Here is a 13,823-nt window from a genome sequence, read left to right on the forward strand (position 1 = left end):
ACCAACTATTTTTCTTCTAAATAGAGGAAAGTTCAAGTGGAACCCACTTATATTATTTTCAATATTTATTAATTCTACATTAAATAGTTTATTTTATTCAATGGAATTCATTTATAATTTTTCAATTTTTTGATTTAACAATACACTATTTTGTAAATTGTGTCACTAACACCATGTATTTTTAGGCTAACGGTGTCCCTTTCAACTTAGTCCGAGGTCTAAATTAGCCCCTCAGATTATAAGTGGCTTTTTTGCGAAGTACAAGAGTTGTTAGAGCCGAAAATCCTTTATTAAATGTAAATAAAATTTTTACCAAGAAACTCTAAGATAGATTTTTCATTTAATTTCTTTCAATAATCGTTAACTACAATCCTAATCAACATTGCAAATCGAATAATTGGGAAACTGTATAAAGAAAATTAAAACTTCATTTATTTTTATAAACATATAACTAAGGGTGTCAATAAATCAATTTGAACAAATTGGATGGACCAACAAGGCATATTGGATTGGACCAATCCAGTCTAAATTATTTATTAAATTGGACTGGACCTGGTCCATTCGTAACAAATTTATATTGGATTGGTTTGAATTAAAAGAATACGTGGTCCATTGATCTAAGATAAGAATACATGTGTCAATGGACTGCGTTTAGGTTGAAACCAATTTAAATAAAAAATGAATTTGAACAGACAAGATGGTCCAGGCATTGAATTGGACAGGTCCAGATTGGTCCAAAGCATTTATTGGTTTGAATTGGACCCGGTTCATTTATATTGGACCCACATTGGACTGGATCTGATTGGACCAAATCCAGTCCAACTGACACCCCTACCTATAATACATGAGCCACACTTAAATAAACAAAGGAAAACATAAAAAACAATACAGAAAATTAATGTCAATACAACATAATTTATTAAAATTTCACTTAGCGTGGGTACATGAGAGATATAGTACAAGAATTAGTAGAAGGGAACACAACATCAGATGAATTCGAATGATCACATGCATTAAATTGGGGGACACAATAAGTGGGTATCGGCATCTTAGGCGGGAGAGTGGGTAATGGAGCTTCAAAATTAAGAACCTGCATCGCTTGCTTTATGGAGGGTCGGAGGTTGGAATCTGGATGAGCACACCATAGCCCAACAACCATCAAACACTCCATTTGTTTTTCATCAAAACCCGTATTTTTAAGTCTAGAATCTGCTGCTTCAAATAGCATTCCTCTTCCGTAGAGCTCCCATACCCATTCCACCAATCTTACCTTACTCGATTCTAGCCTTGGTTCAACAGGCCGCCTTCCACAAGCAATCTCCAGAGCAACAATTCCATAGCTGTAGACATCTGATTCTTTGCTAGACTTGCCAGTTATAACACATTCTGGAGCCATGTAACCCATGGTGCCAGCCAACACAGTTGTCTGTGCTCGTTGGCCATGGTCCACAAGTCTGGCCAACCCGAAATCCCCAAGTTTTGCATTAAAGTTAGAGTCTAACATAACATTGCTTGATTTAATGTCTCTATGAAAAACACATTGTTCCCACTCTTCCTGCAAATAGAGAAGTGCAGAGGCCAAGTCAAGAGCAATATCATACCTTACCTTCCATGTTAGTGATTCCTTCTGTCCAAAAAGATGGGAATCAAGACTCCCATTGGGCAGGAACTCATACACAAGGAGAAACTCCTTTCGTTGATGGCACCACCCTACAAGTTGGACCAAGTTTTTATGTCGTAATCGGCTAATGATCTTCACCTCAGATGTATACTCCTTTATCCCTTGTTTAGACCTTTTGGAGACCCTCTTGACGGCCACCTCCAAGTTGACATCACTCAGTAAACCTCTATAAACACCTCCAAACCCTCCTTCTCCAAGCTTTTGTTCTTCATGGAAGTCATTTGTCGCCCGAGCCAATTCACCATACAAGAACCTTTTAGGACCAGCTCCCTTTTCAAATTCATCATTCATAGAATCATCATCATCATCTTCCACTTCTTCTGTGTCCCTCTTTCTCTTCATACGCATGGTAAGCCATATAAATATAGTGCCCAAAACCATCAAAGTACCTGCACCAACAAACAGTCCAACAAACAATCTTGTATTGTTTGTCTTCTTTTTCTCTACTTCCATACTCGAATTCGTCTTCTTTGTCTCTACTTCCATACTCGAATAGAATTCCCAGGAATGAATTTGATGGGTCTCCAAGCCCCCCAGACCAGTAGCAGCAGAAAACCCAATAGTCACCCATTCGGGTAAGAACTTCCTCATATCAACTTTATAAGAAAGGTCAGGGTCCCCATTGCTAATGGCTACTGGCTTTTCAGGATATGCCAAGAAAACACTCAAATTTTGTGTGCTAGAATTATAGGTAATCCGAACATCAACTGTGCTTCCTATATTCGTAATAGTACCATACCATCGAGTAGTTTCCACAGACTTAATTGAATTGAGATCAATACCCACATGATTGTATAGTGGATCGACACGGTCGTCACAATAAGTATCGAACTCTACTGCAATGAGTTGATTGTCTGTGTTGTTGAGGCACACTTTATCGAGATAATCGTCATAAGTGAGAAGACCAAGACAGCTACCTGCTGAATTTGGAGGGGGCTCAGAACCGTTTGATGTGGCGAGGAAGAAAGCCAACCCATCAGCAGGAAGGGAGTTATTTATCGTCGCAATGGTTAACGAGAAACGGGTGGTGAAGTCCGTGAGATTTCGTGTTTCCTTGTCCCAGAGACGCACCGAATCTTTATATGTAGCTCGACCTCGGGAGTTCTGTTGGTTATTGGTGAGCTCAACGCCATTTTTGGAGAAGTTTGCATCTCCTGTCAACACTATGTCTCGTGGTTTTTGGTCAAAACTGGAAATGTTGAAGGATAATGAATTGGAACAAGGGACTAGCAATAAGAAAACCAAGGACAATTGAAATAGAACCAAAGGAAGTTTTGAGGGCTGAAGATACGAAGTTCCTGTGAAGAAGAGAACCATTACCCAAAGCTTGCTTGTTCAGATGCTTTGGAGTTTGGAGAGAGTCCACCGACAATTGATCTCTTTGCCGTCGGTATATACTGTTGGAGACCGGATCTCGTTTTATGCCTGAAAAGATACAGTATGGAAAGAGTTTTGACCGATCTAAATCCACCTATGATTTTTTTTTTTTTACCGTTTTCTTTGGGACTTGGGCTTCATATTATATAAAATTGGGATTTTCTGTCTATAAAATACGATTTCAATCCTCCATGTGCGGTGTGGAATAATTTTAATAAAGGATTGAAACGTGATTTATTGGTAGGTTATTCGGTCTATACGAAATAAGAAACTGTCTTGTGGCAAGTCAATTTCTTGGACTTTCAAACTCCATTCTATATTTTTTATTAATTATTCTTTATTGATCCTAATGAAAAGTAGCAAAACCCGAGCAAAATTACTATCAAATGGATGCTCGATTTGGTTGGCTTAAACCGAACAGGAATACCTCGTTTGGATTGGGTCGTTGATTCTTTTCTAGCTTTTGCCGTATTCTTGGGGCTTTGGCTTTATGTGATGGAAACTTAGCTATGTCCAAGTGTCAAGTCAAGTTCTTGGATTTTTTAAAGGGATAAGTGGACTACAATCTATCTCAGAAATCTGAAATTGGTCCTACAGTACAATCGTTTTAATAGGTAAAAGTTTTCTTGTGATCGTTTGAATATGCTATTAAAAAATCTTAATAAAAAATATAATAATGGATAGGAGTATGAACACATGTCTAAGAATAGGGGCTGTACCCTCATTGGTTAATCGACAATTGACTAATTCTACTCGCGTTTATTGACATTCTGTCAAAATTCATAGACATGTGACAAAAATACCCATATTATTATCACCTAGACACCTTCATCCAAAAAAAGATCCAAAACACCTAAACTACCCTTAATTTGCCTTTATCCCAAACTACCATACTTGTTAAATTCTTAGACACTCCTACCCTTATTTTTTTAAAATACCTAAAATACCCCTTAACCTTCTTCCTACTAGAATACCCTTACTTTTACCACTTTTAGACCCTCTTACCCTTAAGTCTTTTCAAAATTCCCAAACTACCCCTTCCCCCTCTCAAGACACATTTGTTTTATTCTTTCCACATCAACTTCTCTCTCTCTTTCTCTCTTTTCTTATTAACTTATCTTCATTGTCATTATCTTTTATTTATTCTCTTCGCTTTTGTTCCTGAGAATGGATTTGGAACAAGCTGTCGTTAACTATTTGTAGTAGTTCTCCTCTACTGAAGTCCACCCCTATCAGTCTTCTATATCTTCACATCGTCCACCTCTCGACGTTGTAACCAAGAATGCTTGAAGACAATAGATTTGTAGGAACACCTCAACAACTGCCATTGTTCACTTTCTCCCATTTGCAGTAGTGATTTCTTTGAGTTCTAGGTAGGCGTGAAGCTTAAACTCCTTGGAATTTCCTCCCAAAACATAGGGGCACATCGAAACCTTCTGCTCCATACTCCCTCTTAAACGTAGGTAAGCTCTGGTCCTCCCATTGGCATTTTGCTTTTACCAATCTCATTCCAACTTTGAGATAGGAAGAAGGGGCTTGGGTTAAACTCAATGCTGCCCCTTCTCCAAGTAGACAACTGGTTCCAAGAGAGGTGTGAAGGGGAGGAACACCAGTACCACCCCACTCATTGGAATTCGATCTAAAGAAGGGAAGAGCTTGATCAGACATGTGCCTAAACCTCTCTTTCTCGTTTTGAGGAATTGTTGGTTCTTAGAGGAGTGTTAAGGGGGAACTCCGATACCACCAAACTCATTGGACTCCAACTCGAAGCATTTTAGACACCACAAACCATGTAAAATTCTTGATTATGAGCTATTTGATGGTTTGTCTAATCCAATGATGTAAGCATTGGATATCAATTGTAGATTCAGTTTTATCTAACTCTTTCACAAGAGAAACAAATCATGCCATTAGGGGTTCATCAGGTACAAGAGAGAGGTGCCTCACCCCTTCCCTCTCCTAAGCTAAAACCCTAGAATTTGGGTTTGAGCAAGCAAGGTACGTGGAGTCACTATAAAAAAAATCAAGAGAAACCTTTTGTTTGGGGACTCACCACCCTGAGTTCACGGAGAGTGGTGACTCCAAGAGGCCTTTGGTCAAATTATGGGCCTAAGTAAAATTTTTATTTAATCATTTCAATGTGCTATTAAAAAATCCAAATACAAAGTAAGAAAAAAAACTAAGGAAAAATATAATAATGGATAAGGGTATGAACATATGCCTAGGAATAGAGGTTGTACCCTTACTGTTTCGCTAATTTACAAACTATACCCTTACTGTTTACATATTGTCTTAGAGTACCCCCTAAGCTTTTTGACAATTGACTAGTTCTATCCCTACCATTAATGTCCGTTAATGCTCCCTCAAAATCTATACACATGTGACACCACATTACCTATACTTTTTTTAAAACCCAATATTACCCTCCATCCTTCTACCTAATTTTTGGTGCTGTGGTGATATTCTAACTAAACCCAAAATTCTAATTTCTTCTCCAATAGCATTTTGGCTGAGATAGGAAGGTTACAATAGCTTTTAAAGAAGGATTTTGGCTACAATCTTAGGGCTTTTGTTTTCACTCCTCTACAAGCTTCTTTAGAGTCCAATGACACCCATCCTAAGCAAGAGCTTGGCTTCAACTTCTGTAGCCTCTCTTCCTTCGTCATCATCATTTTCCATGAAGAACCACAATAAAGTTTTGAATTGAGAACTTCTTTTATACCCCAGAATGTTTTGAGACATGGGTTTCCTACTTGTGGATTGACATGGAAGCTCGATAGGAAAACGTCTGCTACGAGTGTTGTGACATGGGTGTGAGGACCAATTTAGTGAATAGGGATGGAAATTTCTACCTACGTGATCAGCATCCACCCTTATGCACCTTAATAGGGAAGGTCTTTTTTCCTTAAAAAATGGATTTTGGGGTAGGATGGTGATGCTGCTTGATCCGGGCACTCCTACCTGGCAGAAACCTAGCTCCTATCTGTGACAGACGATAACTGAGATGAAGAGGAAGGTGAAGAATTCGCGGGGGGCTTGCCCAGCGGGAACACTCCGATGCTTAAGTTAGAACTTTGAGAGGATTAAAGAGAATACAGAGAGAGAGAACTAAGAGTGCAGATGGCGCAAACACAATACCCTGGCTCCTTGGAGGTCGGGGTCATTTTATATCAGAGATCTTATCAAATTAGGCGTAACCGCCTCTGCCACAACCGTTACTGCCACAACCGAGGTGGCCGATGCGGGCAGTCGTTGCAGGGTACGGACTTGTCAGGCGTGCCACATCTGGCAGAAGTGGCAGGCACGACGCCGCCTGACAAGAGACGTGGGCGCAGCCTCCAGATTTAGCAGGTATGGCCGTCGGGCGGATCTTTCCTGCAGGTTGCCGAGCTACTTTGCACCAAACTACCTTGGGTCGAACTATCTTACACTAAGGTGTTGGGGTACGCCGAGGTGCTTACACTTGGGGCGGGCCTTAGGCAAGTATGGACAGGAGTGTTAACGTTGCTGACCCGAAGTGTTTCTACCTCGGGATACTTAGCCGAAGGTCGGGGTGTTCCCTTCTCAGGAAGGAAGACCTCGAGGTTCATTAGGAGGAGCTCGGGTCTCAAGAGGAGATCGGGACTCCTCGCATGGAGGGAGCTCGAGGCGCTCCACCCTTGGAGAGAATTCGAGGTAAGCTGGGTCTTGCTTCCCGACGAGTTGCCACATCCACCGAGTTGTCCGGCCGGGCTCCGACGAGTTTGTTACGCCGAGTTATGGCCAGGCTGTCACGCTGAGTTGTCACCTATGCCAGGTCATGTCCACGTGTCCCCATGCTACGAGGTCGGGCCAAATCACCCTCCACCAGACGGGTTTTGGGATTTCACAACCCATATGGGTATGAGTAGAGTATGATATTAGGCTATACATGACTCTACTTGACCTGCATATTGTTTGAAGGCATATGAACCTATGTAATAGGTGTTGGATGTATAATATTTTGAAATTCATGTGAAGGATAATTAGTAGTTTATGTGTTTTGTACATGTTACTCAAGTACTTGGAAATTTTGATATTTGTTCATGCTATTTTACTTGTTTATTACTTTTAATATAATTAAAAATAATAGGAAATTAAATACAGGTTCTAAACCCGACCTGCCAATCTCACCCATTCCACCCGAGAGTAAGGTTGGAAAGGGTTTTACATTTTCATGTGCAAAAAGGGTTTGGGCTATGAAAATCCAATCTACCATGAATTTTGGAGAGGGTATGGATTAAGAGATCTAAAAAGGTAGGTAGAGTCTTGTGCCTACCCAATTACCATCCTTTATCTTTGAGGAGGAAATCTTGATTCCTTGGTGTGAGGTGTGCTCTATGATGAAATAGATCCAAATTCCCCTATCAAGGAGGTAAAAATTTTGGATGTTCAGTTATGCAAAAAAATTGTATGTTTGGTAGCTTCCTCCACATAAATACTCACACTTAGTTTCTTATTTATCATTTTATCGAAAAAAATATTGGTTATAAAAACTCTTTTACCCCATTCTCATTCTCATTTATGATGGATGATCTCTCGCTCTAATCATGCCTTGCCATTCTCTTGGCTATGCTTGTGGTAAGACCTCACTTGAAGGCACCTCGTTAGATCGACTTATGAAACCCGATTATCCTCCAACCTCCACTACAGGAAAATGGGATTATAGCTACGGTACTTTAGTTATGGTCAAAAAACGTAGCTAAAACATGGGATATAATCACGGACAATTTGATGTTTATGGCAAAAATTTGAGATTTAGCTATGGGCAATTTATCCGTAGTTAAAAGTTATTTGGTCTGTGGCTAAAAAATATTTATAACCACGGTTATAATGTATCCGTGGATATAAGTTACGAAAGCAGAAGTTGAACTTTAACTACGGATAATTTCTCCGTAGCTAAAAGTTGAGCTTTAGCTACGGACAAATTGTCCATGGCTAAAAGCTATTTATAGCCACGGTTATATTGTATCCATGGCTATAAGTTACAAAAGCAGAAGTTGAGATTTAGCTACGGACACTAAGTCCGTGGTTAAAAGTTATTCTGTCCATGTAAAAGATATTTATAAGCACGGTCATAATGCATCCGTGGCTATAAGTTACAAAAGCAGACGTTGAGCTTTAGCTACGGACAATTTGTCTGTGATTAAAAGTTATTCTGTCCGTGGCTAAAGAACTATTTATCACTATAGCCACAAATAACTAAAATTCCATGGTTATAATTACGAAGTAAATATTTATTATTTATTAATTACTCTTTTAAAGTAAATTAAGAATTAAGAATTTATTAAAGTAAATGAATATAAAGAATTAATAATTGAGAAATTATTAACTCATTACTATTGCATAGAAATAATAATTAAAGTTTTCTTTTTAATAATAATTAAACTATAAAATAAATTATTAATAATTTCATAAGTACATTAATATGAAATTATTAATTATTAATATTAATTACTATTACTATTACTATTACTATTACTAACGTTATCCACCAACTAAAGCCCAAAGAACCACTGCTCGTTACTATTACTATTACTAACGTTATCCACCGACTAAAGGCCCAAAGAAACACTGCTCATATAACCAAACACCTCACCTTAATCTAAGACGACTCTAATGCCAAGTTAATGCGGGGCATATAACTTAAAAACAATATATTTTTCATCCTTTCTCATGAGAAACTAGTCAAACCAGTGCACCAAACACATTTAATTAGAAATTTAATATATATCATTGACATACTATTGATTTTAATTACCTAGCTTCTTTCACTTATTTTTTCAGTGTATGTTGTATATTTAATTAGATCATCAAAGTAATCCTTGTTTTAACCTTTCTTTTTTGTTTTCTTTGTAGGTTTTCATTCAACGAGTGACTCAAAGCATGGTTGGAGACAATGGATATTTCTTTTATATTTAGAATTTTTTATTTGAAAGTCATCTTGTTTTTAATATGTATTGAGAAAAATTTGACATTTGTAATATATTTTTGCTGGTAACACAATGGATGTATCAAATTATACATGGCATGTAGTTTCTTATTACAATATATAATTTTCGTGTGATGTATGAATGAAATAAACATTGCTTTAAGGTGGCAGTATCAATAATTATTGCTATTTTACTATTTTAATTTGAATAATTAGTTATGGAATGTATGAATGGAACAGGTATTTTATCATTATTTAAAAAAACAATTAGCTACATTTTTGGAATAAACCATGGCCATAGTCAGGTTTTAACCACGGTTTGTCCAAACTGTAGTTATAATATGATGTATATATCTTCAGTTTCGTACAAAACCATAATTAAAGGTTTGTACATTTAGCTACGGTTTTACAAAAAGTCATGGCTCTAGATTGCTTCTTTTAGCCACGGTTTTGACAAAATACTGTAGTTATAGGTTGCTACATTTAGTTACGGTTTTATAATGAACCGTGGTTATAAATGAAAAACTGTAGTTATAAACCGTAGAAATATGCATCTTTTAGCTACGGTTCAGTCTGTGGCTAAAGGTTTGTATTGTTTAAATCCATCTTTTAGCTTCAGACAAAAACCATAACTATAGATGAGCTATAGCCACGGATCAGTTGAACCGTAGCCATAGGCTATAGCCACGCGAATATAGGCTATGGTTTTCTGTCCGTAGCTAAATCCTGTCCTTTTCCTTCGCTACTAGGAACACATGCCTAATACAGTTTTAACATCTAACCTAGGCAGCTTGTAACCTATAGACCTCGCCAATTTTAGTAAATCTCAGACTTACATGACAATCTCTTTCCCTTCCTCATTCACACAGAATAGCTAGCCCAAAATGTTTGTGAAAACGAAGCCCATCTAGCAAGAATAAGCTGCTCCACCCCGCTTCGTGGGGAAGATAAAGACACCCTCCATGCCTTGCAGGCATGCCTTGTAAACATTGGACATGTAGCCTTCTACTGTCCTAGTGAGCTGGCAACCTATCTCATCCCTTTTGCCACGTCTCAACTGAGTCTGGAGGTCTATATAAAGATAAATCTCTAGCCTCCAAAGGTACACTCACATATACACATTGCTATCCAATTCCTATTTTGCTTTCTTTATCACCTTGGAGAGTTCGGCATTCACTGACTTGGACTAGATTTGGTCCAATCCAATCCAGTCCGGAAAATGCCGCTAAAAAAGTGTCGTTAGATGTTCTAGCAGCAGTTTTCTCAACTGTCGGTAAAAGCAAAAAACTGCCACTAAAACCTCATTAACAGTAGTCATTGACATCTTTAGTGGTAGTTGCGACTGCCGCTAAATCTATATATGCATATTTTGTATAACTTGTATTTTTTTAATTTTATTTCTAATTTTCTTCAAATAACCTGTTTTCTCTACACTCATCTAAATTCAAATGAAATGCAAAAATAAAAACATCAATTACAAATAAAATTTAAAAATCTATTCTCATTCAAAATATTTGAATCACAAATACATTTTAGTTTCAAACTGATAGATTCTTGGTTTGTACAATAGATGTTCCCTTCACAATGCCATTTTGGGTGCTTTTCGAATCAAGACTCAACCCACCTGTTCTACTGCTGTGGCTGCTGTTCTATTAACAAATAATTGCTATTTCGAGATGAGTACCACAAAGGTTCTGCACCATAGGGATCCTCACTCTGAGCAAACAACCTGTCCTGTGAAGCTGAAATACCACAAAGGTTCTTTGGATAGTTTTTTATCCTTCAACTTTCTATGGCAAAACCACTCAAATACCTACTTTTCCAACAATCCTATCTCCTCTACAAGTTGTAATTTCATTGACTTTGTGGGGTACTTGTGTTTTTGGTAAGAGACATTTCTTATAAGAGTTCAAGTGAACTTAGCATCAAGTCAGAACTATAAAATATGTTAAAAGGAGCAGCAATACAACAATACCATTATAAAATTTCTCCAAGGCCTCAACTTGGGATGGTGTCTTCAGCCTCCTTTTCTTGTTCTTTTTAAGGAACAGCTTTGTCCTCTTCAGGATGAATATAACAAGATTCTGAAATGTTGATATATGAAAAAATAGCATTAATTTTATTAATGATGTCTTTGACAGGTGAAATGACATTGAGTATCAAGCAATATATGCTACCTCATCACTTGTTATAAGTGATTGTAATTCAAAGATGTAAATAAGCAATGCATAGGACTAGGAACATGAAGCTTATCTTTAAATTAGGAAATAACATGCATAACAGAAATTGTGACAATAAAATAAAATAAATAGTAGCCAACAGAAAGATCCCACACTGAGTGATAATGTTTACCAGCCTTGATTATCCAACTTGAGAAATAATGCTCCACAAGCTTGGGATTATTGTGTTTTTCTTAGCATTGATATGGATCACCCTAATATTATTGTAAATAGTTACCAGCTAACCACATGCACAGAGAGATCCTTTGTCACAACATTAATGGTGAAGGTTATTTTAACAGCTTCTTCTAACGAAGCCTAGGAAGACCAATCAGCGCGATTGATATCGCACGCACGAAGCTTCGGGAACTGAAGTGACGCCCCTTGTCATCAAGCCCACAAACCTCATTGGTCCGCTCTGAAACACTGGTTCAATCGGGCCCGCCATCTAAGCAAGCAACGCTCTCGTGGTCCTGGCTGGGCAATCTGCATTGTAACCTAGCCGAGCAATCCATGAGATAGCTCAGCCAAGTAGTCTGCGCTACCCCCGACTGAGCACTCTCCTCTTCAACTTCGGAACTAGGGGAGTGGTGTTCGGATTCTGAAAATTCAAGTTCCAAGTTCCTCAATCGAAGAACGATGAGCCCTCCGCAGTGCAATGTAGTCGAGCAATACGGAAGCTCGGACCCTAAAGATGAAATCTACTTGGCACCTGACTTAAGTAAACGACACACCAAGCCTCAGCCGAGCACTCCTCTCATCGACTCTGGAACTGGGAGAGTGGTGTTCGGATTTCGAAGTTCTAATTGTCGAAGTTCCGTAGCCAACGATCGAAGCACTCTTCAGTCGCAACCCGCATTGTGCGGATTCCAAGCTCCAACAAGTGCTGAGGAATGCTAAGTGGACTAGACGCTCAACCAAGACTTCAACTCGGAGTACCTCAACTGAAAACTAAAGCACCATGCCACACCTACACCTCAGCCGAGCATTTCATTCCTCGACTTCGAAACTGGGGGAGTGGTGTTCCAGTCATGGTTGAGCTTGCCTTGAATGACACATGGCTACCTAGTCACCTTGGCTACGTCGGCCATGCTTGGCCAGTTCCATGGCATGCATCGACTCCACATCCATGGTCGTGCTGTGCTACCTCCGTAGCCCCAACCTTATCCTCTTGGCTACGTCAGCCTCACGTCACGCGGATAAGCACAACCAAGAAAGGGAGATGACAACTCTGTTAGGGATTAGGACTCTACCCCAAAGACCTTGGTTATTAACCTCATCCCGACAACCCCAAAAGCCTAACCCAACTAGGACACGCACCTTCGGCGATAAAACGGTAACTCCTACTCAAGGTAGGGGATTCTAGACTTCTAACACCTATACTGTTACACTGCTCGGACCAGCAGCCTTATTGCTTGGCCCAACCACTCACATCCTTCTACTGACTTGAGCGTTGGAGTATCTACCCGTGGATAACTCCTCGGGCCTCTGACTTCCTTTCTTGATCACAGGTCTTGAAGTGCGGCTCCATCCTTCCACGTCGGCTCTGCCCTATTAGCAAAGACTATTTGACTGCCTCCCTTGATTCATGCACCACCTCGGATCAAGAAGCATGAGTTGTGGATTTATGTAGGCACCGCAGTTATTATTATTATTATTATCATTATTATTATTATTATTATTATTATTATTATTATTATTATTATTATTATTATTATTATTATTATTATTATTATTATTATTATTATTGGTAATGAGCTATTGAGGTACAGGGGATAGTCCTCCAAACACGTAACCACCCCAAACTGGAGTTAAGGTAATACATTCAAAATTAATAAAATAAATAAAGGTAATTAAAATTATTTCTTACAATTAATAATAAATAGTAAACAATATTAGAATTTGGAATTATACAAATTTTAAAACAGTAACAGAAATTAAAATTTATGAAAATTATTAAATAAAGATACATTTAATGGAGTTTATATAAGGACATATAAATTAAAAAATGATGCTTGGGTTGGATTTGAACCAACTTCGCCAATTGGAAATGTCATCAGACTCTTTTGGCTTCAATTTCTTTACACAAAACCCGTGCATCGCACGGGGTCCCGACTAGTTGGTCACTTAAACGGGAAAGCGTCACTAATTTATAAAGTTACATTTTTGTGACGGTTTTCAACGAGTGTTTGTACACTTGTTACAGCCTATCAACAGGTATATCATAAAAAAGTGATCATCGGATGGTGTTCAACAAAATTCACGGGATGTTTTGATTGGTCAAATTTCTGCCGATTGAACAAAGATTCGATTCGAGCACTACTAGCCGTTTGGAAATTGTATATGGAGTTGTCCAAAGTTCCGAGTCGGTGGATTCTTATTCTCCAAAGTACCCTTTATTTTTTGTTGTTTTCTATTACCTATTGACTATATTACCCCCGAAGACTTCTACGCGCATTTCCTAATTTCATTCCCAAAGAACCGATTGCCATGTTATTTGAAAGCGTAGTTAGAGAGAGTTAGAGTCGGTGCGGGACAGTGAAACCTAATAAATACCCTGATTCTTGAACCCTGCTCGATTCCTGAGTCCATTTTA

General features: G+C 38.4%; 1 pseudogene; it reads right to left on the reverse strand.

Moving 5' to 3' along the window:
- Positions 1-931: 931 nt before the first annotated feature.
- LOC104609225 (L-type lectin-domain containing receptor kinase IX.1 pseudogene) lies at positions 932-3,151 on the reverse strand (annotated as a pseudogene).
- Positions 3,152-13,823: the final 10,672 nt, after the last annotated feature.

The sequence above is a fragment of the Nelumbo nucifera genome, chromosome 8 (assembly GCF_055504915.1).
Source record: "Nelumbo nucifera cultivar China Antique chromosome 8, China Antique-T2T, whole genome shotgun sequence".
In the NCBI taxonomy this organism is placed as follows: Eukaryota; Viridiplantae; Streptophyta; class Magnoliopsida; order Proteales; family Nelumbonaceae; genus Nelumbo; species Nelumbo nucifera.